This window comes from Protopterus annectens, chromosome 6.part0 (assembly GCF_019279795.1).
Source record: "Protopterus annectens isolate FY-2018-M chromosome 6.part0, PAN1.0, whole genome shotgun sequence".
Taxonomy (NCBI): Eukaryota; Metazoa; Chordata; order Ceratodontiformes; family Protopteridae; genus Protopterus; species Protopterus annectens.
The window spans coordinates 1,147,461,110-1,147,487,868 of NC_056737.1; the positions used below are offsets into that span (position 1 = coordinate 1,147,461,110).

At 44.0% G+C, this 26,759-nt stretch overlaps 1 protein-coding gene across 1 annotated transcript in view; it reads left to right on the forward strand.

Annotated features, from left to right (window-relative positions):
- ACVR1 (activin A receptor type 1) overlaps positions 1-26,759 on the forward strand; it is a 1,150,873-nt gene that overhangs the window by 282,208 nt on the left and 841,906 nt on the right. The window contains exon 2 of the mRNA XM_044074769.1: positions 24,540-24,726. The gene's annotated coding sequence lies outside the window, so the exon portion shown is untranslated. The remainder of the gene's footprint in view (positions 1-24,539; positions 24,727-26,759) is intronic.

Below are 26,759 nucleotides of genomic sequence, written 5' to 3' on the forward strand. Positions count from 1 at the left end.
AAAATGGGAAGGAAGCTTACTGTATAGCTGTAAGAATGGATATGAAGTGGTTGCTAGCTTGTAAGAGGCATGAAGGTAGTAGGCAAGCTAGAAACAATGCACAAAATGATACACCAGTAACAAGTCCTGTTTATTTTGTTGCACAGTACAATACTTTATCTGAGGGCATTGTTTCTGATCACAAGAAATGTTGGTCTGTGTAAAACTCTGAACTGATTATGCATAAGTTTATATATTCTACCAATAAAATGTTGTATCTGTGTAGACACTTGGGAAGCCCATGTTACAAATAATTTGTTGTGCATCTAGCTTTTATGTTTAGGGCTGTTGTAACCCACAGAGTGGTTTATCCCTGTGGTGATTGCTCAGTTTGCCTTTTTGTAATAGTTTGCTCAAAAAACATAAATGAAAATGGTGCTGTTGTTGTCAAACGTGATTGTAATACAAGTGGATTATACACGCGAGTGTTCCTGCTGCATGTTTTACATGGGAACATAAGTGAAGCTTTAAAAAAAGAAATATAAGAAATACACATTTTATATCTGTCACTATAATGGTGTAGTAAATGGTTATAAAAGAATCTGTTTTAGAAAAAGTTAGTATTCCTTATAAATTGAGGGGTGGGGCTGTGAAACGATTTTACTTTATTTTTTCAACTCTTTGCCCCACTGTCAATCAGCACCCTGCATTTCTAATCCAGCCATTTGCTCCTCATCAGCAAGGTGAAGGATAGCCATGAGGGGTCATCTTTCAGATAGCCACTAGTTGTGGTTTGCAATTTTCTATTTTTGGTTTCCACCATCCTAAATGCACACATCTTGAAGGCATAGCAATGGAATGACAATGGAGGCTGTTCCTTCACTTCTGCAAGGGTCACTCCCTCCAAGGATCCCTGTCCCATCATCGAGGTATGAGTGGTGAGCTTCCTGGTCTCTACCAAGAAGTGTGTACCGCTCAGTGTGCCCCAGAATGCTCATAACAGTTCTCTGTCAGGAATCCATCTCCGGTGGAACACATTATCCATATGAGGTAAATGCAGAATGTAATTGAAAGTATTTGTCTTGTTGTTGTATCTTTCGGCTTTTCCCACTTAGGGATCGCCACAGCGGAACTCCGGTCCGCTAATGATTGGCAGTAGATTTTTACGTACCGAGTTGCCAGCCCTGACGCACAACCTTCAACGAAGGTACGCCCATTCATGCATGTCTCCACACACAAGACGCTTTAGCTGAGAATCGAACAGGACGTCTTACTGTGAGGCGACAACGCTACCGCAGCACCACCACCGCAGGTAATTGAAAGTATTTGTCTTGATTCTGGTATTTGTTTGTTTTTTATATGGATTTTTATTTTAACATTTTTTTTAATTATTGGTCTTTTTTTTTCCCTTCTGCATTCTCTTCCCCACTGCCTGCTAACCATCAGACCTCTTGGTCTACCAACTTACAAGTTCCCTTCAGGCAGCCATTAGGAATGGTTTGAGGATTTTTTTAATTTCTCATTGTCCGTTTCACTTGCACACACCCACAACATTGCCAAGGGAAGATGAGCAATAGGTTATCCACAAAGAACATCTCAGTTTTGCTAATGGAGTAGCCCTGATGTCCTACAAGAATGCAACTGCAGTCCTGACATATGGGTTGTCCTGCCTCAGGCAGCCCTTCGGTCGGCCGGATTCCAAAGTCTGGGTCCGGCGTCGGCTGATGTCGCCTCCTCCCCGACGTCAGAACAGCTGGAGTATAAAGGTATCCACCGACGCCATCTTCTTCAGTCTTTCTTGCCGTGCGGTGCCCGAAGCAGAAGCAGTTCGCAAGTGCCGGTCGGTCAGCTCCTGTGTTTCAGTTACCGAAGTAATCTAAAAGCTAAGTACCCCGTTGGGGAACATTTTTTCTTGCCTCAGCCGATGTCAGAAAAAATTGAAAGTTAATAATTGTTTGTCTTGTGGTAAACAAATACCTCATAAGGACTTCCATTCTCACTGCCTCCCTTGCCTGGGCCCAGACCACGACGTCTCGGCCTGTGCTGCCTGTGCTTGCTTTAATAAGCGCACACTCAGGCGCCGGGCAGAATTTGCCTAAGACTTTTTTGGCGCAACTTTCGCATATATCATGCGTCAGAACAACCGACAGCACAAGCTACCAAAAAACTCAAGGACCGGGACCGACATCCTCGGCCCGCGTCATCCACCGATACCACGCCTAAGCCCTCCGCGAGTGCATCGGTCCCTTCGGAAGCGGTAATTCAACCGCCCCAGGCCGACGACATCGCTTTAACGCGTTCTTCGGTCCCGGAGACTACAACGGTGCCGGTTGTTGATTTCCCAACAGAAACCGAAGCTCTAGATTTACCCGACACCATTCCTGTGGACAAGGTTACCCCTGCATGTGGGGCAGCTAGGCCTCCGGTATCCATGTCCATCAAGGCCTTTGCACGTGCCAAGGCTGCCAGCCAGGCCAAGGCCCATCCTAAACCTACTGCTCAGGGCCCCTCTTCTGATAGACAGATCATGACTCTTGCTGCAGATCTAATCTCTCTTATCAGGGGTTCTCAGCCGCACCCAGACAGAGGTTCTCAGCCGCCTGCAGATAAAAGGCCTAGAACTGAGCAGACAGACACCCTCTCTTCAGATGAAGCCTCTGGGGATTCAGAGCACTCAGATACCTAGGAAGAATCCTTCCAGGCCTATGAGGACTCGGATGCTGAGGATTCAATTCCCTCTGCCTCCCCTCCAGAGGATATTTCTTTTGGTGAAGTTCTCCACTCCATGAGAGAACATTTTCAGTGGCAGGGTCAGGAATTTTCTGACTCCAGGAAAAGGCTACGTACCTTCCTTAAGCTACCCCAACACAGACCTTTAGCTATTCCTCCAGTGCTGGATGTCCTTGATGATGTATACTCAGACTCCTGTGCTTCGCCTGATTCTCTCCCTCCTGCTCCTGTCAAGCCTGACAGATATTACAGGGTCCCTGAAACCCATAAGCATCTCTTTAAGGCCCACTCTGTGGATCTAGAAACTATTTCACAGGGCCCCAAGGCAGTGGCTACTTCCTCGGCCAAAAACCCTCTGCCCGCTGACAGGGAAACTAGGTCCCTGGAGAGATGGGGCAAAAAAGTTTATACCTCTTCCACCCTTGCCATGAGGTCACTCAACTGCCTTTTTCATATGTTTCAGTACCAGGATTACTTAATGGATGATTTGCAGAAAAAGTTAGCCCCTCCTGAGCCTATAGATAGAAAGGCATTGCAGGATCTGGTTCATAACACTCAGCAGGTTAGCAATCATTTTCTTCAGTGTGGTTATGATGCATTGGAAGCTTCATGTAGGACAGCCATGACAGGGGCCATTATTCGTAAATATGCTTGGTTGAAAGAACAGCCTCTGCCAGACCATGTTAAAGTTAAGCTCCTGGATGCACCTCTGGAAAAACAGAAGCTTTTCAGTGCTAATGCACAGGATGTGTTGAAGTCTATTGAGGAAAAGGCTAAATCAGTACAGACTGTCAAGGATTTCCTCCAGGTTCAGCCCCCCAGATACAGCAGGAATTGGCCTTCAAAGAATTGGTCCTTTCCAGACTCAGACAAGTAACAAAGGGGAAAAAACAGGCATGCTCGGGGTAGAGGGCAATACCGAGGCTCCTACAGGGGCCGCCAATGGCAACCACCAAATCAGAGAAGTGGCGCAGGGAGTTGAGCTGCACCACAGGGGCAATCGCTATGACTTGACTTTCACTCCGCCTACCCAGGCTCAAAGAGAAGCACCTCTAGGCGGAAAATTATCCTTATTCTCAAAGAACTGGCACATTTTAACCAAGGACAAATGGATTCTGGACATAATAGACAGAGGTTACAGGTTCCACTTCCACACCTTACCAACGAGACAAGGCATGCCAAACCTGCCACAAAATCAAAGGGCAGAGGCTCTCTTACAAGTTTCAAAGCTGTTACAAATAAAAGCTATAGAAAAGGTTCCTCCTCAGGAACAAGGCCAGGGATTCAAGACTGTTCCTTGTTCCAAGAAAAGAAAAGCAATGGAGGCCTATACTGGACTTGTCCGTTCTAAACACCTTTCTCATTGTGCCAAAATTCAAAATGCTGACGTTACAGCAACTCCTTCCCATGCTGGGCAAGGGGTCTTGGCTGGTTACTCTGGACCTCAAGGAGGCATACCTGCATGTCCTAATCAGACACAGCTGCAGAAGATACCTCAGATTTCTTGCAGGAACAGAGCATTATCAATTCTCAGCATTGCCGTTTGGCTTATCTACTGCGCCCAGAGTGTTCACGAAATGCCTGGCATCAGTAGTTGCACATTGCAGACTCCAAGGATTCCAAATATACCCTTACCTAGACGACTGCCTCATACAAGCAGACAGCAAACAAACCTTGGTAAAAACTTGGACTATGTCATTCAGTTGCTACAGGCTTTGGGATACACAGTCAACATTCAAAATCAAGACTATTGCCATCCCAAAGATTATTTTCTAGGAGCAAACCTGGACACACAATCACAAATGGCTTTCCTCACAGAGGAGAAACAACAGCATTTACCAGATTACTTCAAAAGCCTAGCAAAGTTACCCAGCTGACCGCAAGGAAGATCCTGCAGGCCCTGGGTTTCATGGCATCTTGCATTCTTCTGATCCCTCTGGCAAGACTACACATGAGAAAGCTACAATGGTACCTAAAAAGCTTATGGTCTCAACACAGCCACAACCTAGAAGACGTAATACCACTCATCCCATGCCTGCAAAGGAATTTTTGTGGTGGGCTCAAGCAAGCCATTTAAACCAAGGCATGCCTTTCAACAAAGTTCAAGCAAGTCAAACCATTACAACAGACGCCTCAGATCATGGATGCACATGGAGGACAGATGCATTCAAGGTCAATGGACTCCCACGGAAATGCCTCTGCACATAAATCAAAAAGAGATGTTGGCAGTGATGCATGCAATAGAAGCCTTTGGAAAATCTCTTCAACAGGGCCATCTGCTAATAAGGACAGACAACACCACGGTCATGTGGTATATAAACAAACAAGGAGGCACTCACTCGTATCCCCTCTGCAGACTAACAATGGCTCTTTGGGAAAAGTCCCTGAAACTGAACATTTGCAATCCCAGTTTGTTCCGGGCAAGGACAATGTTCTGGCGGACAGGTTGAGCAGAGATTTCGTGGATCCACACGAATGGATGCTGCACACACACATTTTCTCACAAATAACAACTGCATGGGGAAGACTGGACATAGATCTCTTTGCTTCTCATCACAATCACCACCTGGACAGGTTCTGCTCAAGGACACACCATCCTCTATCCTGGAGAACGGATGTTCTCTCCTTCAGCTGGAATGCCCTAAAAATCTATGCTTTCCCTCCTCTACCACTACTGACCAAGGTGTTACTGAAGATCAAAGCAGAGCAACCAAAAGGAATATTGATAGCTCCAGACTGGCCGAGGCAGCATTGGTATCCCTTGCTACTGAGCATAACTCGCACCAAACCGTGGCCCTTGCCCCAATGGCCACTGCTCCTAACTCAACACAATTACAGGACTGTTCATCAAAACCTGCAAACATTACAACTGACAGCTTGGAGGGTTACATGACTTTGCCCCATGTCCCCCTCTCCGAAAAGGTTCAGGAAATCTTGCTGGAAGCACGCAGACCTTCCACCAGAAAAACCTATTCGGCCAAGTGGAAGAGATTCATCATCTGGAATGCCAAAAAGGGCCAGGATGCATTAGTAATGAACATACCTCAGATATTAGAATACTTGGCAGAAATGTTTCATAGTGGCCTCTCATATTCTTCCATTAAAATTCATGCTTCAGCAATCTCAGCAAATTACAACTGTGACCCACCTGTGTTTTCGCATCCCTTGCTAAGACAGTTTCTAAGAGGGATAAAGAATATCAAACCTCCCAGAAAACCACCAGTTCCTGCATGGGACCTCAACTATGTCTTGGAAAAATTAACTCTTCCTCCTTTTGAACCAGCAGCATCTTCAGAAATGCAATTTCTCTCCTGGAAAACAGTCTTCCTGTTGGCAGTTACCTCAGCAAGAAGGGTCTCGGAGATACAGGCCCTTATGGCAGTACCTCCCTTTCTCATCTTTCATCAGGACAGAGTTTCTCTAAGGACCAATCCTTCATTCATGCCAAAAGTGATATCCAGGGTGTCTCTAAATCAAGCAATTCACCTGCCTACTTTCTTCCCCAATCCTCAAAATAAAGGGGAAAAGCTGCTACATACTTTGGACATACACAGACAACTATGCTACTACTTGGACAGAACAAAGACCACCAGGAAGTCTGACCAACTATTTGTAGCCTATGCTGCCGGAGTACAAGGAAAGGCAGTCTCCAAACAAACAATTTCAAAATGGATTGGACACTGCATCAGATTCTGTTACTCCTTCCATGGAAAGGGTGTGCCAGCCAATATTAGGCCACACTCAACCAGAGCTATAGCCACATCCACAGCCTTTCTAAGAGGAGTGGCTACAAAGGACATTCTAGAGGCTGCTACATGGAGCTCCGTGCATACATTTACCAGACACTACAACCTGCCTTTATACTCCAGATCCCGAGCAGGCTTTGCATCTGCAGTCCTGCAGGGTCTTTTAGCTACACTATCCCTTGCTTAGGTCCTACCACCCCTAGCTTGGCTGTGGTATTCAACCCATATGTCAGGACTGCAGTTGCATTCTTGAAGGACATAGTACAGTTTTGTACCTACCATAAATGTAGATGTCCGATAGATATGCAACTGCAGTCAGGTTTTCCTTCCCTCTAACCCCTCTGCTTTTTCCCCTTGGGTCCATTCCCCCTCTCCTATTTAGCTGGGGTTATCTATTATGGTGTATCTGTTTATTACTGTTGTGCATGTCTGGAATTTTTTGCTTATCCATTCACAAATTTAGCCTTCCTTGGAGGGCACCTGGCATCTGGGACAAGAAACACTGAAGAACATGGCGTCGGCGGATGCCTTTATACTCCAGCCGCTCTGACGTCGGGGAGGAGGTGACATCAGCCGACGCCGGACCCAGACTTTGGAATCCGGCCGACCGAAGGGCTGCCTGAGGCAGGACAACCCATATGTCAGGACTGCAGTTGCATATCTATCGGACATCTACATTTATGGTAGGTACAAAACTGTACTTTCCCCCTCCTTGTAAAATGAGCAGTGGTCTCTGTGGTCTCCACCAGGGAATACTGTACCACACTGTATGCCTCTGAGTGCATACAAATCCCTTCTTCCTTCCTATTGGAGATGGCAAGTGGGCCATGCCCCCTCATCTCTTCATCGCCTTGCCTGGCTCCTCCAGTGCTGGGGCCCCAAACTGAGCCCCAGTCACCTGAGCCACAATTAAAGCTTTATATGTGTGTGGCTCAGAGACAGACTTAAGTCATGGTTTTTAATGTCCATAGTTGATTACTAGGCTAATGGCACAAGAGCCTTTACTAGCCTAGCCAGTAATACCCCAGGATATGACAGCATCATAACTGAATTCCCCAGATATGGGATGGAATTGTATCAGTGTAGTGGGTCTTTGAGTTTTGGAACCTTGATTAATTTTCCAGACTGCCTCTGTCCATAGGGGACATGGGCAGTACTTTGCTTAATCCTCTCTGGAAAGCATCATGCCAAATAAGAAGGGGGAAAAAGATCCTTCCTTTTATGCTTGAAATTGGTGTTGCAGTTATTTTAGACAAAGTTCTACTGTAATTAAACAGAAGAAACTGAAAATACATTAGTACTTCATAGAGATACAGCCAGAAGTAGTAGTTGTGATGCCTTGTAAACAAAGCAGATTGTGTGATGTCCGTGGGTTACTGAGAAGTGTACTGTTGAATACAGCAGCTGTACATGTGATATCTTTGGCAGAAAATACAGAAGCGTCAAAAGACCGAGATTGACACAAGAAGAAGGTGAACAGACCAGGATCCAAAAACACAGAGATAACAGAATCTCTAATTTGTTACCTGATGTAGTTCCTAGTACCTAGAGAAGTATTTTTTTATATGCGTCATTTGTCCAAGATAGTATTGTGTACTATTTTTTAGCTTTCATACATTTGACATATTAATTTTTACTGTATGTGAATTAATTTAGCTGTGTTACAGTTTCTTATTTTTTTTGGCAAGTTTTGCCTTTTGACTCAAAAAGAAAGACAATTTGAATAATGAAGAATTCATAATATAAAATCACCCAAGAGCATTTCAAATCACTTCTTGGTCATAATTTCATTCTTCTAAAAACTAAATCAGTTTGGTGAAATTTTATTTTGTGGGTGCTACATTGACAACTTTTGTCTTTGTAAATTTATGGGTTTACTAACTCATTCTACAAGCTTTTTTGAAATTTACATTTACCATCAGTAAAGTATTATCCGTGGTGGTACAGCGGTAGCATTGTTCCCTCACAGCAAGAGGTTCTCCCGTTCGATTCTCGGCTGGAGTGTGGGGTGTGCCTACTGTGTGGAGTCTGCATGTCCTCCCCGCAGTTGGGCGGGCCTTTGAAAGACATGTGTAAATGGGCGTGCCTTCGTTGAAGGTTGAACATCGAGCTGGCACCTCGGCGTTCTTGAAAATCTACTGCCAATCATTAGTGGACCGTTCCGTTGTGGCGACCCCTAACCGGGAAAAGCCAAAAGACGAACAACAACAACAAAGATAATAGATTTTTAGATATTTTTATCAGAAGCAAAACTGGCTCAGGTCAGATCATTTCCAAAGCATACAGGAACCCCACATTCAATAATATTACTTGCATGCTGATAGTTTCCATCCAATTTTTAAGAATGTAGTGAAATCACAACTTGTGAGGGATTCTTATTTAATCTCAGACTATGATTTTTTTTATAGATTCATTGAGAGGTGTTTTACTTTGGGATTGTAAGGAAGATGTTTTCAATAACCCAGCCCAAGAGTTTACACAATGTTGGATGTAAACTCATTTCAAACATTGCAAAACAAAATTTTGCTACACGAACCACCAGATCAAAATTAAAGATGATTTTAACTTTTAGTTTAGACAATAAAAATATTACATGCAAAATACAAAATAATTTAAAAGATTAAATAATAATAGCATCAAAAGTGCTTTGAAATTGTGTGGCATTAGCTGATTTTGAACTGAGAATTTATTTTTTCTTGTTTTGCTATGTGATTTGGCTACATGACAAGTTTTTGTCCATTTAAAGAAGTAATATATAATGTTATTCTGATGAAGTCTCGGTGTTATTTTGGGCCCAAAAGCACTAAACTTTATTACATCAGTTTTTTACAGTAGTAGGATTGTCAAAAACAAGTTTTATTTTATTTATTCTTGCAGCTGCAAGACCATATTAACTGATAATATGCCTTGGTTTCTACTTGATAGTAAAACTGGTTGCAGGCTTGAGAACATTTTATTGAAGTTAATCTTATCTCCTAATGAAGACAAATGTTTGCTTTTCTAATGGATAGCGACAAAGGAAGATTGCTGGCCTCTATTGGTGTGTTTATTTTTAAATGAATGTCAACTTCCTGAAGATGTAACAAATATTTTACTCTCAAGTGCTGGAAAGTCCTGAAAGCATTACATATTGAAGCAATGCCTAAAACGCCACGGTGTGTTTTGATATTGACTATTTAAGCACACGTGTTTATTTACTCTGTGTGTGTGTGTGTGTGTGTGTGTGTGTGTGTGTGTGTGTGTGTGTGTGTGTGTGTGTGTGTGTGTATAATCTACCTCATGGAAAGTGGGAAATGTTAGCTTCTGAAAAGGGAGCGTTATGTATATGCATATGTGTATCTGTAAGACATCTGATGTCTTTAACCTGATCAGAGTTCCAGAATATTTATCATGATATCATATTTATAGCTAAGCCTAAAAGTCAGTACAGATGAAGCAGGCTGTAGTCTGTGTCATTGTTTGGAGGTAATCCTGAATGCCAGATGTTAACATATGCACGTGAGCCTGCTAAGTACAGTTCAAACAAAGAGAAGACCTGGGAAAGTATCAAAAAAAGTTAAAGTGCCAATGTCACTGAAATGCAATGACACTTTTGTTGCATTTGTTCATACCAGTATGGGTTATCCTTCCTTGTGTGGATAACAACAGAGACAGTAACAGTGCTGCACAGTAACAGAGCTGCAGTGGAGAGAGGAGCATAGAGAATTGGGTGCATCTGGAACCAGGCTAGTGTCTGCCCTTAGATGAAAAAATATTGATATATAAAAGGAAAGCTTTTAACTTCATGCTTACAAAGAAGCAAGGTGCTTGTTTATGCCACCATTAATTTTGCTTGTAATAAGCATACATCAGCCGAAGCTTTGGCTGAGGGAGACTAGACAGCAGGACAGTAACATTATCCTATCTTAATAAGGGGTATGTGAGACCTACTGCTTATCTGCACCATAACTGATGGTGTTTTCCAAGGATCTTGGAGGAACAGCGCAGCTAAACAAAGAGAGGAAAGCAGTGTGATACTTGGCTTGTACGTAGATTATAGAAGTATGGCACATGTGGTAGGCCAGCTCTGGTGGCATAGAGGAATAAAGCAATGACTGCAGCTCAAATGATGCAAGTCGGATTAGCGGCTCTAAAACCGGACGAAGTTGACAGCGAAACATGAGCATGGTTGTTTTCATTCCAGAAGAAAATGGGGGAGAGCTTGTCCTACACTGCCGCAATCCCTTTGGAGAAGGGAAGAAATGAAACTGCACAGCCTGGGGGGGGGGGGGGGGGGGGGGCTAGGCATTAGGTTCACCAAGCCACTGCCTGGTGTCATTCTTCAATGTGTGTGCTTAAAAGCATGCAGTCAAATAGGGAAGACCATGTGGACTGCATGCCTCCTGTGTAGGAGCAGAGCTATGTCATTAAAAAAATGCCCTTGTCGCTGGAATGCCGGTGAGGGCATAAAGCACCCTCATGACTGTTTGATGGCCCCCTTCAAACAACTTTTTCCCTGATCCTTGATGAAATTCCCGGTCAAGAAAAAGAATGGTCCTTGTCCATTTTGGGGGAGGCTTGGCAATGGGAGCAAAAATTGTATGGAGGCGTATAACACACATGGGACAGCATTGCATACTGTGATTCCAAATGGCAGGGGATTTGAAGGCATCAGGGGGATCTGAACTCTCCACTTTAACTACCACTTGAGTTCCACACTGCAGAAAGAGCTGTACCCCCCCAGGAAGCTGTGAAGCCCACCTGCTCAATGGGATTGTTTGGGATTAGCTGGTAATGTTTAGCAGAGGAGTTCATTGATAGGTGATAAGATGGGGGGGGGGGTTAATTCCATGCCATGTAGGACATTACAAAATATATGGCCTAAGACTTGGACTCTTTTATATGTGAAGGGGGAAGTGGTGCTTTAGGAGAAAACAGGGTGCATCAGTTAAGCATGAAGCATGAACACCTGGTAGCCACTAGTGCTGTCCCATAGGGACCACACATGGCACTGGTTTTGAATCACCTTTCACTTATGATAACAAAAGACTTCCATAAGTACAAAGTGAGATGTTGATGTGTAGGTGGGTTAAATGGTGAGTAATGGCTTTAAGTTACATATGGTTTTCCATACACTTGGTGGCGTTGTCTGTAGCATATGATGGACCTTTAGTGCAAAGTATTTTATAAGGTGTGTATTTTGACAGAAGCATAGCGGTACATTTTTTTTGTTGGGAGGTGAGTTTGAGAGAGTAGAAGTATAAAAGAATCTGGGAATTTTTATTAATTCAGTGTAGTGTTGGGGGTGATGACAGGATGATTAATTTGTTAAGAAGGTAAATTCAGGAAAGTGCAAGTTTGCCTTATAGGTTCATAGGTGTATACTAGATTAATGGCCCTAGACCCTTTACAAGCCTAGCTCATAGAAGTGCCCTGGCATTGTGCCGCCTGACATTAGTTCCCAGTGCCTGTATCAAGTAGAGCCACTGGAGTGATCCCCGGGGTGAACTTTCTATTTCCCATCCACTCATCAAGATTTCTCTTGAAGAGGGCCAGTGAGGTGCTCTGCTTGACATGTATGAGAAGTCTATTCCAGAGCATGGGCAGTCTCTGGGTTATGAACCTGTCCTTCCAGCATGTTCTATTGATTGTAGTAATGATGTTGAGGTCTCTGGAGTGTGTGGTGCAGATGGATTGGGATTTCTTTAGATGTAGCATTTCTAAAAGTGCTAGGTCCAGACATGGCTTTGTAAGTCAGGCAGAGATTGCCTCTTAGTAGATATCAGACAGAGAATAGCTAGAGTTATTTGAGTCTGTCTGTGTAGGACATGTGTTTAAGGCCTGGGATCCTCTTTGTGAGGTACTTTTGTGGCCTTTCCTGCTGTTGCATGTGTCTAGTGAGGTACAATAATTGGCCTAATGAGGGAAGAGTAGAGAGATAGATGATGACCTCTTTCTTCCGGGATGCAAACCGTTGGTATTGAGATGTGCCACATAGAAGGACTTTCTGACCACAGTGTCAATATGGTGGTCGAAGGAGAGGTTGCTGTCAATCTGTGTCCCCAGATCTCTTATAACACCTTCAGTGTTCAGTGGGCTCCCATCAATGTGGTAACTATGTGTTTTTTGGCAGTAAGCTTAAGGCCATGGTTTCAACATTAGTCATTGGTCTCAGTGAGGCCTTTCTGTAGGATGTCTACATCACTTGGGAGTTAATGATGGTTCCCAGATTGCAGTTGTCTATGAACTTGGTCAGCCAGAGTCCCTCTGTGTTGGCCTGGACTTCTGAGAAGTAGATTCCAAACAGGAGAGGACCCAGGACCAATCCCTGTGGGATTCTACTCGTGACTGGTAGGCAGTCTGACTTGGAGTCCGCTGCTTTCACACTGTGGGTTCTATTTGTGAGCCAATTTGCAACCCACTTAGTGATATAGGGGTTGATGCCTAGTTTGGTGAGTTTATCAATAATTCCTGAGTGGGGAATGGTATCAAAGGCCTTGGCCAGATCAAGGTAGGCTGTATGGAACTGGCTTGCCCTCATCCACAGCTCTGGTGATGGACTCAAAGAAGTTAAGCAGGTTGAGCAGGCATGATCTACTTTTCACAAAACCAAATTTTGTGGGATCTAGAGTTTGGAGATTCCCTATATCCTTGTTAATTAGGTCCATGATGATGTGATCCATAGCCTTACATGTCAGAGTCATCAAGCTAATGGGGGGATAATTCCCAGGGTCTGTAGTCTCCCCCCTTATGGAGAGGGATGTCTGAGCAGTGTGCCATTCGGTAGGGACAATACCTGAGGTGAGGCTGACATTGAACCGGGCACACAGATGTGGTGCCAATTCACTTTGTAGTTCATTTAGAACACATCCAGGGATATTGTTGGGTCCCGTGCAAGCTGTATTCTTGATCTTGGACAATGCAGCTTTAACCTGTGCTGCAGTAATGCTGGGTGCCTGACATTCCTCCGGTATTGTGATTGGTCCTTTGAGGGAGAGAGAGGGCTGAAGTTGGCACTGAATCTGTCAGCCATTATGTTGGCAATATCTGTTGGCTCAGTATAGGAGGTACCATTGTGCAGTAACTCGGATCAAACCTGGGTATTGCCGTGGAGATTCTTGATATAACTATAGAAGGCTTTGTGGTTGTTTTTAGTGCCTGTCGCAATTCTGCCTTCATAGCTGGCTTTAGAGGTTTTGATGAGGGATCTCATCTTTTTGTTGAGGCTAATAAGGGTGTTTTTCCAGTCTTGAGACTTCACTTTTTTCTGCAACAGTTTCTTACTTCAGTTGTAGAGTTTATTAATGGTAGGGGACCATCAGATTAGTTTCCTTTTTTTGGAGGAGAGCATCTTGGTTCTGTTGGGTATGGCTAGTTCCATACATTTATATACGTGTTCGTACATTGCACTGGTGTGTGATTTGGCAGTCATGCATCTATTTTCCATTGACACAGGTGCCGTGAAGTTAGCCACCTCTGTTTTTAGGAGCCCATAGTCAGCTTTGGAGAAAGTTTTCATGGTGGTTACCTTTGCAAGGGGGTATGGGTGAGATGTGGATTTCCTTGGTGATTCGTTTGTGATCAGATCTAACCAGGGAGGAATTGACTATTGGTATAGATCAGTGATTGCCTATGTTAGTAATAACCAGGTCAAGGATGTTGCTTCCTCTAGTGGAGGTAAGAATGAGCTGGTCCAGGGTATTGGAATTGATGAATTCCAGGAAGTGTTGGGCACTTGTATTGGTGCATGAGTAGTTTTTCCAGTTAATGGAGGGGTAGTTGAAGTCACCTCATATGAGAGTGTTAGGTTAGACCTTCATATTCTCCAGGGTGCTTAGGAACATGGAGTGAGAGTCTTGGGACATGGTTGGGGACCTGTAGCAGGCTACGACCTGAATTGACATCTTTCCCAGTGTTCATTGTACCTGAAGTATCTCAGATGCGTTATGCTGGGCTACTAGTCTGAAGGTGTGCATATCTTTTATGAATATGGAGACACCAGCACATTTGGAGCTTCAGTCCATGTTCTGGAGCCAAAAGGTGTGGAATGAGTTATAGCCTGGTAGCACAGTTGTGCTTTCTGCTGCTTTAAACCAGGTCTCCGTTATAGCACAAATTTCGATTATTCTCCATTTTGGAGGAGTGCTTTGAGCAAGTGCATCTTGAGATTAAGACTTCTAGCATTGAGCAGCTTGACCCTCAGATTGCATTTATTTATAGCTGTTACAGTGGTAATTTGGTCTTTGGAACACCACCTAAAAAAGGCACTGTAGGGGTGGCAAGAGCCTTGGCCATTATCCGGAAACCAAGGGACAATAGATTCAGGCCATCTCTGACAAAGCATCAAGGTCTGTCAGTCATGTTATCTCAAGCAGACAGATACTGGATCCCCTTAGAATAACACCAGAAACTTAGCCAATTGTTGAAGCCAGTCATTTTCTGCTTGTACTGCTGTATCATTCTGGGCGATGGTAGGATGTTGCTAAGGTCATACCTGCCTGGACCACATAGTCCGAGAGCTCCTCCATGTCCCTCTTCATGTAGTCCAGGGAAGTCCATCTCTGGTCATTCACACCCACATGTACAGTGCCAGAGCCATACTTGTATTTGTTGTGGAGTGACCTGAGTGCATGTGTTATCTGTCGGATTTTGGCACCTGATGACAGCTGACTGTTACATTCTCCTTATTCAACCTAGTGAGTGGGACATCAGTATACCTCACTATCAAGTCACCTGTGATTAGTGTATGGGCAAGCTATTCTGCCTTAGGGACTTAGCTCACCTACACAGTATGTCCCTCAACCTATGTGTCTTGTGGTTTGTACTGTGTTGTGATGGTTGAGTGCATTTCTGCCTTGGAGGTCTCTGCTGTTTGGGTAGATTTCTAGTGAGAGCCTCCATGAAGGTGGGTGTGTGGTTTGTGTTTTTATGTCAGCGCTGTGATGGTGGGTGTTATGGAGGGCTATGGGTTGCATGGTGGTGTGGTGCAGGTGTTGACCATTTCCTCTTGACCAGCTATTCCGGTCTTGGCTTGAGAGTGCATGGCTTCCAATTTGGATATATAAGTGGATCTCTCACAAGTCAGTGTGTTAGGAGGTAGAAGGAGATGGTTGTCTGTGTACATGAAGCAATTTCTACACTGCCTCAGAATGCCCAAGTTCACAGGGTTAATAGGTGAAAGCACAGAGAACTGACCTTTAGACATGCCAGAAGGGATGGTCATTATTACTAAGTACTGGAGCTTTTTCGTTATATATTCCTTTTACAGGAAAAATGTCACTCAAGGTGTCTGAGTCTGTACAGAGCACTGCGAAACACTTGAGGGGAAACTAATACATAGACCCTGAAAATTTAAGGATGAAGTATTTAGGCAGATATTTTGAAGTTAGAAAAAACTCAAGCAGTACATACTGAAAAATAAAGAAGTAGCTTGTGAAGAATGATGAAAAGAGAGGAGTTGCATGAATGGCTACTGCCTGGCTACTACTAATACTGGTCTCAGCACAGCTTCACTCTGTTGGGATACAACACTCCTACTACTAATACTGGTCTCAGCACAGCTTCACTCTGTTGGGATACAACACTCCTACTACTAATACTGGTCTCAGCACAGCTTCACTCTGTTGGGATACAACACTCCTACTACTAGTACTGGTCTCAGCACAGCTTCACTCTGTTGGGATACAACACTCCTACTACTAATACTGGTCTCAGCACAGCTTCATTCTGTTGGGATACAATACTCCTACTACTAATACTGGTCTCAGCACAGCTTCACTCTGTTGGGATACAATACTCCTACTACTAGTACTGGTCTCAGCACAGCCTCACTCTGTTGGGATACAACACTCCTACTACTAATACTGGTCTCAGCACAGCCTCACTCTGTTGGGATACAACACTCCTACTACTAATACTGGTCTCAGCACAGCTTCACTCTGTTGGGATACAATACTCCTACTACTAGTACTGGTCTCAGCACAGCCTCACTCTGTTGGGATACAACACTCCTACTACTAATACTGGTCTCAGCACAGCTTCACTCTGTTGGGATACAACACTCCTACTACTAATACTGGTCTCAGCACAGCTTCACTCTGTTGGGATACAGTACTCCTACTACTAATACTGGTCTCAGCACAGCCTCACTCTGTTGGGATACAACACTCCTACTACTAGTACTGGTCTCAGCACGGCTTCACTCTGTTGGGATACAACACTCCTACTACTAATACTGGTCTCAGCACAGCCTCACTCTGTTGGGATACAATGCTCCTACTACTAATACTGGTCTCAGCACAGCTTCACTCTGTTGGGATACAATACTCCTACTACTAATACTGGTCTCAGCACAGCTTCACTCTGTTGGGATACAACATTCCTACTACTAATACTGGTCTCAGCACAGCTTCACTCTGTTGGGATACAATACTCCTTTGCTTCTTCTCTCACCAGAAACAAAATGTTAGCACCAATCCCAAGAAGAGAAGAAGGCCACGGCCTGTTTGGTGATCCACAGTCTTGTCCTGGATGATGTAAGGGTCTGCAGGCTTGTAGCCTTTTTCTGGTAGATGCCTCAAATAGCAACCAGACCAATGAGGTACGTTAAGTAGAGACACTTGCTCTCCAGCCAGAAAGAGTCAGGAATCGATGCACTCTGCTTCTACTCTCACCAGGATCAGAATATAAGCACAGATTCTAAGCTGTCACTTATAAAGCAGTTGTTAAGCTTTCTGGTGTTCAGCAGCCTCTAGGAAATAATGCAACTCTGCTGATGTTCTTCATTCCACATTGCTGCAGTCCTAACTATTGGGGGTAGTCCGCTGTCCAGTCGGCCCGAATACCAAAGTATATGGCTGACGTCGGTCAGGGCGCATTAGACTGACGTCAGTACGTCAGGGTACTAATGCGCATGACCGACGTCATATCCTCAGTCTTTTTTGCCGCATGGTCCGATGCAGAAGCAATTTTGCGAGTGCAGGTTGGCGTTCTGAAAGTTTCTGAAGCCAGAGTTTCAGACCGAATCAAAGTTGGCTAAGTACCCGTTGGGAATATTTTGGTTTTTCTTGCCTCAGTATTTAACCGGATGTCAGAAAAAGTGAATAACTGTATTTCTTGTGGGAAACAGATACCTCATAGGGATTACCATATTTTGTGTATACCTTGTTTAGGGCCTGAGCACGGCGTTGTTGGATGCCGCTCTTGTGCTAGATTTAACAAACGCACTATTAAGAGAAGGTTAGACTGTGCCAGGTTAGTGTTTGGGAAGCGTTGTAATTATAAAATGCCGCCGGATGCTCCGCGCCGCTTCGCTAAAAACGCAAGGACAAAACAGCAAAGCCTAGAGTGGAAGAACCGACAGTCCCAGACGCCGGTTCTTTAGAGGGCTCAGTGGAGCCGGAGGTTTTGCCAGGTGTTTCTTTGGAGTCTCAGGGAGAGACTTTACTGTTACAGGATGTCTCCTCTCAGGAAGTAGGCCAGGCTGAGGGGCTTCTCAGGTGGCTGTTCTTCCCTCTCTTCCTAAGGTGGTCAGAGCCTCCCTTCTGTTTCCAAGGCTGCTTTGAGGGCAGGCCGAGTTTTGCTTCAGTGGGGTTTCTCCTAGTGCTTCAGGGTCTTTGCCTAAGAAACATATGCTTAAAATGGCAGAGGATTTGATTACTATGATAAGGGGTTCTATGCCCCTCCTGATAAGAGGCCTAGGGTGGAACCTGAGTTTGAGAGTTTTGAGCATTGCTCGGAGGCTTCTGAGTCTTCGGCTGAAGACTTGCAGGAGTACCCTCCTTATTCTGATTCTGATGTGGATGATTCTACTCCTTCAGCTTCCCTCCTGAGGATTTTTCATTTTCAGAGACTCTGCATTCCATGAGGGAGCATTTTAAATGGGAAGGTCAAGATTTCTCTGATTCCAGGAAAAGGCTTAGGGAATTCTTGTTTTTACCCCAGCATAGGCCTTTAGCTATACCTCCTGTTTTGAATGTGGTGGAAGATGTGTTTGCAGAGGCTTCCCTGAATCCTGATTCTTTGCCTCCTGCCCCAGTTAAACCGGATAGGTATTATAGGGTGCCTGAAGCTCATAAGTATCTTTTTAAGAGTCCTAGGGCAGACCCGGAAACTGTTTCTCAGGGGCCTAAAGGTGTGAAGGCCTCAGTTGTTAAAAATCCTGCCCCTCCTGATAAAGAGGCAAGGGCTTTGGATAGATGGGGAAAGAAAGTGTATACTTCTTCCACTTTAGCCATGAGGGCGTTGAATTGTCAGTTTCACATGTTAAAATATCAGAATTATCTTCTTTCACAGTTGAAATCTAAGGTGGATGCTCTGGCGGAAGGTATTGAGTGTAAAGAGTTGCAGGATTTAGTTCATGTGTCTGAACAGGTGGGTAAACATTCCTTGCAATGTGGTTTTGATGCTGTGCAGGCCTCCTCCAGGGTGGCTGCCACTGGTTCTGTTCTTCGTAGGCACGCCTGGTTGAGAGATCAGAATTTAGCTGAGCATGTTAAGACACGGATTTTGGATGCTCCTTGCAGTCTGATGTGTTGTTTGGAACGCCTGTAGAAACAGTAGTAAAGAAAATGGAGGACAAGACTAAGACTATACAAACTGTTAAAGATTTTTGCAGGTGCAGCCTCCAAGTTCAGTAGAAATTGGCCTGCTAAGGGATGGACTTATCCTGCTTATGATTCCCAGTCTAGGGGTAGGTCTAGGCGTGGTAGGGGCAGAGCTCAGGGTTCTTTTAGGCCTAGAACAGGAGTTCCCCTGCTCAGACTTCTGGTGAGGGCAGGGGTCAGTCCTTTCGTAAGCAGACCCAATGACCTGCCTTTTCAGCTGCCAGTTCATTCTCGCCTGGCAGCACCGTTGGGAGGAAGACTGTCTCTTTTCAAAGAAAATTGGGATTTAATTACCCAAGACAGATGGGTTCTGGATATCATTCACCACGGTTACAGGTTTTATTTCCATACCTTGCCTCCTTTCAAAGGCATGCCAGACATTCCTCCTCTACAAAGACAAGAGGCTCACAAGCAAATTTCTCAGTTACTCCAAATAGGGGCCATTCAGCTGGTTCCTGTGCCAGAAAGGGGCCTAGGATTTTATTCTCGCCTGTTCCTAGTACCGAAGAAGGGGAACACGTGGAGACCAATTTTGGATTTATCTATCCTCAACACTTATCTGGACATTCCCAAGTTCAAAATGTTGACGTTACAACAGCTTTTACCTCTGCTGGGCAAAGATCACTGGATGGTAACTTTAGATCTCAAGGAAGCTTACCTTCATGTGCCTATAAGACTAAGTTGCAGAAAGTATCTGCGTTTTCGAGCTGGAAATTCTCATTATCAGTTCTCTGCATTGCCCTTTGGCTTATCTACTGCGCCCAGAGTATTCACAAAGGTTCTGGCTCCAGTGATAGCTTACTTCAGGCTAAAAGGAATTCAAATCTATCCTTACTTGGACGATTGCCTGATTCTGGCTCAAGAAAAGGAAGACCTTCTACAGCATTTGGAATATGTCATAGCAGTGCTAAGATGCCTAGGGTATTCTGTGAACGAAATAAAGTCCAGTCTAGTACCCTCTCAAGACATGTGCTTTCTGGGTGTGAGACTGAATACAGCAGCCCAGATGGCCTTTTAACCCCGGACAAACAAAAGAATCTTTCCAGTTATTTCCATCAACTATCTCTTCAGTCCGGGCTGACTGCAAGGACAGTCCTTCAAGCCTTAGGGTTCATGGCATCTTGTATTCTGGTGCTTCCCAATGCCAAACTGCATATGAGGAAGCTACAATGGTATCTCAAAATGTATGGACACAGCACTGCCAGGATTTGGACACTGTCATTCAAATAATACCTTGCATTCAAAAGGAATTTTTGTGGTGGGCTCAGGAATGTCACCTAAACAAGGGACTCTCTGTGACCCGGCCAGAGGCGAGTCAAATTCTAACGACAGATGCCTCAGACATTGCTTGGGGAGCTCATCTAAATGGAAAGTGGATACAAGACAAGTGGCCTGCCAGACTACAGCATCTACATATCAACATGAAGGAGATGTTAGCAGTCCAGTTTGCATTAATGGCTTTCAAGGAGTTACTTCTTCCAGGGCAGGTGTTGATTCTAACAGACAACACAACTGTCATGTGGTACATCAACAAACAAGGGGAACACATTCTTACCCATTGTGCAGGCAAGCAATGATTTTATGGGAGACTGCGCTCAGCTTGCAACTAACTCTTCAGGCAAGGTTTCTGCCGGGAGCACAGAACTCCTTAGCAGATGTGTTAAGCAGACAAATCATGGATCCCCACGAGTGGAAACTGGATCTTCATGTATTTCAAAAGTTGACAGTGTCCTGGGGAACTCCAGACATAGATCTGTTCGCTTCTCCACTAAACCACCAGCTGCCAAAGTTTTGCACAAAGAGGTTTCATCACACAGCTTGGAAAGTGGATGCTCTTTCTTTCAGTTGGAAAAATCTTCATGTGTATGCGTTTCCACCTCTGCCTCTTCTTCCAAAGGTGCTTCTAAAGGTCAGACAAGACAAGCCAAGGATGATTTTAATAGCTCCAGATTGGCCTCGGCAGCACTGGTACCCATTACTGAGGAGTCTGGTAAAGAAGCCTCCATGGCCTTTACCCTTGATTCCACATCTGTTGTCTCAGAAGGATGGTCGTCTGCTCAATGTCAAGCTTCACTCTCTTCATCTAACAGCCTGGCATAAAGACAGCAGGTCTCAACTTCCTCAACAAGTTTTAAATGTGATTATGGAAGCCAGAAGACCTAGTACAAGGAAAGTGTACGCAGAAAAATGGAAGAGATTTTTATTTTGGACTGCAGCAAAGAATTTGGAGATTTCAGAGCCTAATTTGAGTGTGGCTCTTCAATATCTTACTGAGTTATTGGACAAAGGTTTGTCTTTCTCTTCCATTAAGATTCATGCTGCAGCAATTTCAGCTCACTATGATTGTGACCCACCATTGTTTTCACATCCTTTGTTCAAGCAATTTCTTAGAGGGCAAAGAATATAAGACCCCCACGTAGAGCTCCTACTCCTGCTTGGGATCTCAATTTTGTGTTGGAGAAACTTACTCTACAACCTTTTGAGCCTGCAGCTACTGCTGAACTGAAATACTTGTCATGGAAGACTGCTTTTTGTTGGCCATTACTTCTGCAAGAAGGGTTTCTGAGTTACAGGCCCTTATGGCGGTTGAGCCTTTTGATTTTTCATAAGGATAGGGTATCATTACGTACTAATCCTTCCTTTATGCCTAAAGTGGTTTCTAGTGTGGCTTTAAACCAAACTATTCATTTGCCTACGTTTTATGCAGATCCCCAAAATAAAGGGAAAAGATTTTGCATACTTTAGATGTACACAGGCAATTGCGTTATTATTTGAGCAGGACTAAGGATTTTAGGCAGTCTCAGCAGTTGTTTGTTTCTTTTGCTTTGAGTTCTCAGGGCAAGCCTGTGTCAAAACAAACTATTTCTAGATGGATTGGGTGTTGCATTACATTTTGTTATTCCCATCATGGCAAGGAGATTCCAGCTGGGATTAGGCCTCATTCCACTAGGGCTACTGCCACTTCAACAGCATTTCTGAGGGGGTGGCAACTAAGGATATTTTGGAGGCAGCTACTTGGAGTTCAGTGCATACTTTCTCTAAGCATTATCACCTTCCTCTCTACTCTAAGTCTAGGGCTTGTTTTGCCACAGCTATTTTGCAGGGCATGTTGTCAGTTCCTGCTTCCTTATGATTTGCCAGCCTCCCTTACCTCTGCTTTGGGATTCTACCCAATAGTTAGGACTGCAGCAATGTGGAATGAAGAACATAGTACAGTTTTGTACCTACCATAAATGTAGATGTTCGAGGATCCACATTGCTGCAGTCCAATTTACCCTCCCTCCTTCCCCTCTGTGTTTGGGGTGGTTGTGTAGGTGAGGTTATATTCTGCTAATTTTGTATATTTTGTATATATATATATATTTTGGTGCAGGTATGTTGGGAGTTTTTGGTTTTTGGCCTTATCTTTTCAGGGTCTTCTGACATCTGGGGCAAGAAAAGACTGAGGATATGACGTCGGTCATGCGCATTAGTACCCTGACGTACTGACGTCAGTCTAATGCGCCCTGACCGACGTCAGCCATATACTTTGGTATTCGGGCCGACTGGACAGCGGACTACCCCCAATAGTTAGGACTGCAGCAATGTGGATCCTCGAACATCTACATTTATGGTAGGTACAAAACTGTACTTTTCTCTCACTAGGAGAAAATGGAAGCACTAATCCCAAGATGACTTCTGAGAGGCAGAATGTGGGCTCTCCAATAACTGTTGATCTTGTAATAGATGCTTAAAGGTAAGATGAAATAAAAGTGTTTATCCTAAACACTGCAGTGTGCACTAGAGGAGTTAGATGTGAAAGTAGGTATCTTAAATTTTGCCTGTCTAAAAGGTTAAGTCTTGCAAGACACCGGCACCCTTCCTATAGATTACTTTATACAGGTACATAGCCCTTTTGTGGAGGTGAATGTCATGATTGTGATGCACATGCATAGGAAGTTGCTCAACAATTACAGATAATGGGATTCTCCCTGGAAGGCACTTGCCGAGGTGTTAGGGGAGTAAACTTGGTTTGGTAGCAACCTTATGTAGTTTTTTTGTTTTTCTACTTTTTTTCTTTTATATTATATTGGGGTTTTACTTGGATGGAGTGGTTGGAGGCAGTCGATGTGTGCATATTGGTAGAGAGAGAGCAGGGGGCATGTTGTAGGTGCTCCACTATTTTTCCTTTATTTCTCTCTCTCTATAGCTGACCATCAGCTCTGTCCATAGCTGACCATCAGCTCTGTCCATAGCTGACCATCAGCTGTCTCCATAGCTGACTACCAGCTCTCTCCGTAGCTCTCTCCATAGCTGACCATCAGCTCTCTCCAATGTTCTCCTTGTTCCTTGGATGTACTAGGTCACATTAACTTTTCCCAAGCTTAACTTGACCTACATCTGGGACCAAGGATGCTGATGCTGTGTCATACTGCTGCCTGGGAGTATGTCCTTACTCCAGCCACCCTGCTGTACCCATGCAAGCTCCACAGGTGCTGCCCTTGGGAGGTGAATGCACACTTCCAAACATGCATGACCTCTTGACTAAGAATCGTACCACTTGTGCAACACGGAGCTCGTAGGGTTGTGTGCTGAGTATTGCACCAAGTCTAGTCTGCCCTCCCCTTAAGATGGGCAAGCCGCTATCAGTCAGTCACTCCATCTACCCCCCCCCCCCCCGTGGCCCTCCAAGGCCTTTGTTGCTGATCAAACACTGGTCATCTGGGGCACAGTAAGGACTTTATCCCTTTGAGCTTTGGGGCTGCTGGTGTTCAGTATTTTTCATGGTAGAAGTGGTGGAATGGAATTGGGAAGGGAGGCAGTGAAAGAACATAATTTACATTTTAAGGTATTGCATTTCCTTTAGTGATGAGAAAATACTAATTTTACAGGCGTGTAGTATGCCTTGCCCACATCATTTGTGTGGCTCAAAACGAGCAATTCATTTAAGTCCTTTTCTTCTCGTAGTTCTCTGTTGGGTGAGTAATTGGGCTGATCTGTGTCATTTCATTTTAGCCATTACACGGACCACAGGGTCAAATATATTCATGCATCAGCCAATGAACCTACATGCCTTTGGGTGACTGAAATGTGAATGCACACGCCATACAAAAAGTTACTAGTTAACACAGCTGAACCCTGGATCAGGGAGGCAGCAGAACTAATCAGTGGGCTGGAGAGAGAAATGATGGGGGAAGGGTTGCTGTGTGTGAATCAGTTGTACAGTGGATACAATGGAGTGGACTTGATATGATGTAGTCTTTATTGGCTTTTTTTTCCAATTTGCACTTGTGTTCATATGAGATTAATTTCGCTGATGCTTGAATCTTCTACAGAAAGTATATTTCTATGCACAAACTGTTACTGGTCAGTCCAGAAGCCAAGTCATATTAAGCAAAAGAAAGTCCAGTGAAGTTATCAGGTCAGACTATTTCATCTTCATCACTGATTTCTTGAAAATGACCAGAAATGCACATTTGAGACCATTTTATAAACACGGGCCCCATTTTTTTTATTTCAGTTTTTAGACGTCCACTGGAAGAGTGTTTTGCTCTCAGAGACTTTAATAAGGAATACAGCATATTGCAGAAAGCAGCTTTTACTTAACCTGCCATGCCTTCATCCATGGACCAGAGCAGGTGCACCAGAGAGTTCCACAGATTTTTCCAGTAACTTCTAAGGCCTAAATGCAGACTTCATTACCTCAGGTAAGTTAATGAATGTGGTATAATACAGCTGCTGTCTTGTAAAGCATTTATTTATACGCATCATGGTTTCTACAAAAGAAGTCAACTTTTTTTTAATGTGATAACTAGATAACAGCTTTGAATCAGTATGGATTAACTTAGCAAGAGTCTGAGATGGTAGTTTCATCGGTCTGGCTACTTAAACACACTTAGCATTTTGATAAGTTCATAGACAGCTATTAATGTAACAATTGTGCTTGCCTTGAAATTTTACATTCTGTTGTAGGTTCTTATGAAATTAGTGCTGTATTGATTAGTTTGTTAACTTGTTACATATAATGATTCAACACAGGCTAATTTCAGATCTGACCCAGACATTTATAGACAAACAGGAAAAGTACAGTTGTGTACTCTTTCCATAAATGTAGATGTTCGAGTATATTCACTGTTGCAGTCATTACATTTGGGTAATCTGCTGGCAGGTTGCCCTCAGTTGGCCTGATTAACAAAGTCTTGGGTCCTGCGTCAGTTGCTGTCCCTTCTTCCAAGACGTCAGGTTGTCAGGGGTGTAAAACATGCAGCCGACGCCATTACATCAGTTTTTCTTGCCCCAGATGTCAGGTGCCCCCCAAATGGGGAGCCAAATATTTAAGTAATTAAAAACACAAAAATATACCTCCAAATAAAAGCAAATACACCAAAAAGGCTTTTAAGCATAGTAAAGGAAGTTAGAGGTATAGTAAGAGAATACACTCGAACGTCTACATTTATGGTAAGTGTACACAACTGTACAATGTTCTTCGTGTTTCACTGTTGCAGTCATTACATTTGGGTAGATTCCCAAAGCTATGGTTGGGAGGATGGATTTATACAGCATTAGGACCAGCTATAAGGCCCTGCAGGACAGCAGAGGCAAAGCCAGCTCTGGATTTAGAGAAGAAAGGTAAATGGTAATGTTTGGTGAATGTATGAACTGAGCTCCAGGTAGCAGCTTCTAGTATGTCTCTGGTAGGAACACCTCTGAGAAAGGCTGTAGAAGTCGCTGCAGCCCTGGTGGAATAAGATCTGATCCCCTGGGGGATAGATTTACCATGGTGCATATAGCAGAAACGAATACGATGGCTTATCCATTTGGAAATAGTCTGCTTTGAAACTGCCTTTCCCTCTACCCCTACAGCAAATGCCACCAGTAGTTCAGATTTTCTTTGAGATTTTGTCCTGTTTAAGCAAAATCTAAGTTGTCTGTGTATATCCAATGAATACAGAATCCATTCCCCCTTGTTCTGTGGATTGGGAAAGAAAGTTGGCAGATGAATGGTCTGATTAAGAGTCACACTGGATACCACCTTAGGCAAGAAGGATGGATTGGTCCTGAGAGACACCCTGTCCAGATAAAAAATAATGAAAGGCTCCACTGCCATAAGAGGCTGTAATTCTGAAATCCTTCTAGCTGAAGTGACTGCTAAAAGGAAAGCTGTTTTCCAGGAGAGAAAATTTAGGTTTACAGTAGCAGCTGGCTCGAAAGGAGGGAGAGTGAGTTTTTCCAATACAAAATTTAGGTCCCAAGCAGGGGTTGGAGCTCTCCTGGTTGGTCTTAAGTTTTTGGCCCCTCTGAGATACTGCTTTAGCAGAGGATGAGAGAAGAGGGGAGGTTCTGTGTTTTAATGAGCTGAAATGGCAGAGGCATGGATTTTTATGGAAGAAAAGGACAGGCCCTTGTGAAGCATCTCAGTTAAGTATTGTACAATCTGAGGAATATTGGGCATTGTTGTGCTTATCCCTTGTGATTGATTCCAGACATCGAATATTTTCCATTTGTCAGCATAAGATTTTCTAGTACTAGGTCTTCTTGCCTCCAAAATGACATCCATCACAGGTTTGCTGAGGGATGCTAAGGGTGAATTTAGGTGATTAGCCATGCTGCAAGATTCAAAGTTTGGAGCTGAGTGTGCAGAATGTGGTTGTTCTGCTGAGACAGTAAGTAAGGTGTCTGAGGCAGGTGCCACGGTAGAAAATGTGACACATTGCGCAGGAGTGGGTACCGGTGTTGTCGA